At 43.7% G+C, this 5528-nt stretch overlaps 1 long non-coding RNA gene across 1 annotated transcript; it reads left to right on the top strand.

Annotated features, from left to right (window-relative positions):
• The first annotated feature begins 3116 nt into the window (after window positions 1-3116).
• LOC311094047 lies at window positions 3117-5092 on the top strand. Its single transcript, XR_014608549.1, has 3 exons — window positions 3117-3900; window positions 4226-4341; window positions 4959-5092. It is a non-coding gene; the product is annotated as an uncharacterized lncRNA (long non-coding RNA).
• The last annotated feature ends 436 nt before the right edge of the window (window positions 5093-5528 follow it).

Below are 5528 nucleotides of genomic sequence, written 5' to 3'. Positions count from 1 at the left end.
AGTTTGTTTTCTACTTACTATTTACCTGAGCATTCAGTATTGTGCAATATAGCATACAGAAGGTGAGGAACATTTTGGGGGGAAAGAAGTGCTGCATTTTATCATTTAAACATGTGACTTTTCATGAAAATTCTATAATCCAAGATGGCCGCCACCATATGACGTCATAATATGCAAATTAGATGGGAAAATGTAATCTCTACATAAACTTTGGGTCATCCTTAATAATTCTCTAATTTACAGAAAGTCTCTATCTTTTATCACTTTTAAGATATAGCCTTTTGAAATTAAGATGTCAAAATCGAACGTTTTAGGAAAAAACCTCTGGCGCCTAAAGGGTTAAAGCCTCACTGTAAGCAATTGAGCTCTCCTTCCATGAAATGCGAAATACCTCTAGCTTTGTTTTCTTCCAGTTGCGCTCCATTTTTCTGGCTGCTCTCTTAAGGGCCTGAGTGTGCTCGTTGTACCACGGCGTTGGATTATTTTCTTTAATCTTCTTTAAGCGCAACGGAGCAACTGTGTCTAAAGTGCTGGAAAAGAGAGAGTTAAACGTTTCTGTTGTAATATCTAGTTCTTCTAAGCTATCTGGGATGCTGAGATGATGAAACTGATCAGGAAGATTATTAATAAAGCAATCTTTAGTGGCAGAAGTGATAGGTCTCACATATTTGAAACACGGAGTTGTCTTTGCAGCCTTGGCTAAATGCAAATTACACGAGACTAGATAATGATCTGAGATGTCATCGCTCTGCTGCAGAATTTCAACAGCATCAACATCTATTCCGTGGGATAATATTAGATCTAGAGTATGATTACGACGATGAGTAGGTCCTGACACGTGTTGTCTAACTCCAATTGAATTTACAATGTCTTTAAATGCCAATCCCAATGCATCTTTTTCATTATCGATGTGTATATTAAAATCACCAACAATTAGTACTTTATCTGCAGTCAATATTAATTCTGATAGAAAGTCCGCAAATTCTTTGATAAAGTATGTATGGTGCCCTGGTGGCCTGTATACAGTAGCCAGCACAAATCTCAAACGTGATTTATCGTTTACACTATATTTTACATTAAGCACCAATGCTTCAAAAGAATTATATTTAAAACTTGATTTCTTAGTGGTTTTGAAACTATTACTATAAATTACAGCAACACCACCCTCTTTGCGTTTCAAACGAGGCTCATGTTTATAACAGTAATCTTGCGGGGTTGATTCATTTAAAGTAATGTAATCGTTTGGTTTTAGCCAGGTTTCTGTCAAACACAGAACATCTAGGTTATTATCTGAAATCATATCATTAACAATGAGTGCTTTTGAAGTAAGCGATCGAATATTCAGCAACCCAAGCTTTAGCATTTGCTCATCTGTATTATAGCTGTTTTTTATTTGTTGAACATCAATTAAATTTTTAACCTTAGATGGGTTAAAACGTTTTTTGGATTTCCAAATTCGGGGAACAGACACAGTCTCTATATGATGATAGCTAGGTGAAAGAGGCTCTATGTGATGGGATTTATCTGACCTTGGTAACGCGAGGCCGCTAGCAGACGGTCGGTTTAGCCAGTCTGTCTGCTTCCTGACCTGAGCCCCAGATTGTCATGTTTGAGCTCTAAGACTATGTGCCATATTACTAGAGAGAAGAGCAGCACCATCCCAGGAGGGATGAATACCATCTCTTTTCAACAGGTCAGGTTTGCCCCAAAAACTTTTCCAATTGTCTATGAATTCTATATTATTAAGCGGACACCACTTCGACAGCCAACCGTTAAGCGAACACAATCTACTAACTATCTCATCACTCCTGCGAACAGGAAGGGGGCCAGAGCAAATTACAGTCCTTGACATCGTACTTGCAAGTTCACACACCTCTTTAATATTAATTTTGGTGATCTCCGACTGGCGGAGTCGAACATCATTAGTGCCGACATGAATAATGATCTTAGAGAATTTACGATTAGCATTAGCCAGCACTTTTAAATTTGCTTTGATGTCAGGCGCTCTGGCTCCCGGCAAACATGTGACTATGGTGGTTGGTGTCTCTATTTTCACGTTCCGTGTAATAGAATCGCCAATAACTAGGGCACAATCATTCTCAGTGGGTGTTTCACTGAGCGGGGCAAATCGATTTGTTATGGTAATCGGAACGGAAGAGTGGTTTTTTGATCCGCGACTAGAGCGATCCCTCACTGTCACCCATTTGCCCGGCTGCACAGGCTCTACTTCAGCCGGAACCGACTCATGTAAAGAGTTCACTATGCTATGCGCATCCAAAACATCTGAAGCTCTGGCACTCTTACTATCCTCAATTAAAGTTTGGATGCGTGTTTCTAATTCTGAAATCTTCTCTGTCAGCCTAACTGTCTCCTTACATTTATCACATATAAATCCTATATTGCCAACAGAGAAGTCTATGCTAAACATGTGACATGAAGTGCAGGTGACAATAACAGGACAAGACATTACTCACCGTGTTTGTTGACTGATTCTTACTCACCTGAGCTTTTATGAACTCAAAGGCGCGGACGCGCGAGAGAAAAATAAATAAATAAAAATAGCCGAGCGCACGGGTGGCGCGTTAACAGGCTAGCGAATTACTAGCGTTTTGTGCTAGTAGTACTAATAGCAGAAGCTAGCGATGTCAGTTTAATCAGAGATGTTGGGTAAAATGTAGTAGTATAAACAACTAGAAATGGTAGTAAATGATGGTTCAAAACAAAGAAATACAAGGCTAAGACGGAGCTTACAGCACCGAAGCAAACAAACACACTCACAGCAGGCAGCGAGGCAGCAGGCAGCGATTTCAGTGTTGTATTTGACTCAAGGTAAGACTATCTTCGATTCTCTGTTTACTTTCCTTTTTTAACTTCACATAATTCTGTATTTTATTTAGACGCGTTGCTACATTAATCAATGGCCGCGCGTGGAAATTATTATTATTATTGCAGTTCTAATAGCACTTAAGTATTGACTCCTAGCAGTTTCGATTTGCCCCATTCTCGCTTTATGACTTAATTGGCCGACTGAGACAGCTGTCCTCACTCAAGCAGTGATAGCATTATATCTATATCTATGTAATTTGCGCGCTGTCGCGGAAGCGTCAGCAGAAGCGTTCAGCTCTCGTGTTCAGCCTCCTCGTGTGAAGACCGACTCGGGTAAAGACCAGCGACTCTACCTGCGCGACTCCACCGAGCAAGGACACCAGAAAGGCACTTAAGTATCTCCTTCTCCCTTTCCCTTCCCACTTTTTATCGTATTCTTCACCCTCCTCAACATGTGCTTTCAATACATTCCTGTTATCTCTCGGCAACGCCCTTTCATCACACGCAAAATGCAGCGCAATACTGCTAATCTACGTCCCATTCTCTCATCCTCGCACACACCTCTCTCTCTTTCCGTGGGTCTATGGAATTGTCAGTCAGCAGTCAATAAAGCTGACTTTATTCCAGCCTTTGCATCTCATTCTACTCTTAGTATCTTGGGCTTGACTGAGACCTGGATTCGTCCAGAAGACTCAGCAACCCCCGCTGCTCTCTCTAGCAATTTCTCCTTCTCTCACTCCCCTCGCCAGTCTGGGAGGGGTGGGGGTACAGGGCTTCTCATTTCTAACAATTGGAAATACTCAGCACTCTCTTCTCTATGCAACAACAACTCATTTGAATATCATGCTATTACACTTACAACTCCCAATAAGATCCATATTGTAGTAATTTATCGCCCCCCAGGTCAGCTGGGAAACTTCGTAGAGGAGCTGGATGTGCTGCTGTCCTCTTTTCCTGAGGATGGCACCCCACTTCTAGTCTTCGGTGACTTCAACATCCATTTCGAAAAGCCGCATGCAACTGACTTCATCTCTCTCCTAGCCTCTTTCGATCTCAAACGACTTATCACCACAGGTACTCACAAATCAGGCAACCAACTGGACCTGGTTTACACACGCAACTGCATCACAGACAACATCTTGGTGAGACCTCTCCATGTTTCAGATCATTTCCTCATTACTTTCAGTCTACATCTCTCTACCCCTGCACCACCAACCCCCCCACCAGTCTCTTTCAGGCGCAACCTGCGCTCACTTTCTCCCTCTCATCTTTCCTCGGCCGTGTCATCTTCTCTTCCCTCACCCTCACAATTCTCATCTCTGGATGTGAATACCGCAACGGATACCTTATGCTCCACTCTAACCTCTTCTCTAGACATTATCTGCCCTCTCTCCTCCAGGCCAGCACGCGCTACTCCCTCCAACCCCTGGTTGTCTGAGGTTCTTCGTGAACACCGGACCGAACTCAGGGCAGCGGAGAGGAAATGGCGCAAATCAAAAGACACATCTGACCTGAGTATGTATAAATCTCTCCTCTCTTCCTTTTCTGTTGATGTTCATGCTGCAAAATCTTCCTACTTCCACAACAAGATCAACAACTCCTCCAACACACGATCACTCTTCAAGACATTCAACTCTCTCCTCTGTCCACCTCCACCACCACCCACCTCCTCTTTAACTGCTGACGACTTTGCAAACTTCTTCACCAACAAAACAACAACTATCAGCAGTCAGTTCTCAGCTCCACACACACAGGAACCCAGACTGACCCCTTCCACAGCCAATAACCCTCTGTCCTCCTTTTCCCTGCTAACCAAGGAAGAAGTATCTACACTTCTCCTCTCCAGTCATCCTACCACCTGCCCTCTAGACCCCATCCCCTCACACCTTCTACAAGCCATCTCTCCCACACTTCTACCAGCACTCACACACATCATCAACTCATCCCTCCATACTGGCACCTTCCCTACAGCATTCAAGCAGGCTCGGGTTACTCCACTGCTTAAAAAACCAACACTAAACACATCATTTGTAGACAATTACAGACCTATCTCTCTCCTACCATTCATTGCGAAAACACTTGAAAGAGCTGTGTTCAACCAAGTAACATCCTTCTTGTCTCTAAACAACCAGCTGGATGTCAACCAATCTGGCTTCAAGAAAGGGCACTCAACTGAGACTGCATTACTGTCAGTCACAGAAGCCCTACGGATCGCAAAAGCTGCTTCCAAATCTTCAGTCCTCATTCTCCTAGATCTGTCCGCTGCCTTCGAAACTGTGAATCATCAGATCCTTCTGTCCAGCCTCTCATCACTGGGCATCACAGGAACTTCCCTCCACTGGTTTGAGTCCTATCTCACAGGTAGGTCCTTCAGGGTCGCATGGAGAGGCAAGGTATCCAGATCGCATCAACTGACCACAGGTGTTCCTCAGGGTTCCGTGCTGGGACCCCTCCTCTTCTCCATCTACACCACATCACTGGGACACATCATACAAGCACACGGCTTCTCCTACCACTGCTATGCTGATGACACACAGCTCTTCCTCTCATTTCAACCAGATGATCCCACAGTAGCTGCACGGATCTCAAGCTGTCTGGCGGACATCTCAACATTGATGAAGGAACATCACCTGCAGCTCAACCTGGCAAAAACTGAGCTTCTCGTCCTCCCTGCCAATCCGTCTCTACAGCACGACTTCACT

The sequence above is a fragment of the Abramis brama genome, assembly GCF_963993115.1.
Source record: "Abramis brama genome assembly, chromosome: 12".
NCBI lineage: Eukaryota > Metazoa > Chordata > Actinopteri > Cypriniformes > Leuciscidae > Abramis > Abramis brama.
Note: the sequence above shows the minus strand (reverse complement) of the source record. Positions and strands in the feature narration are given on the sequence as shown.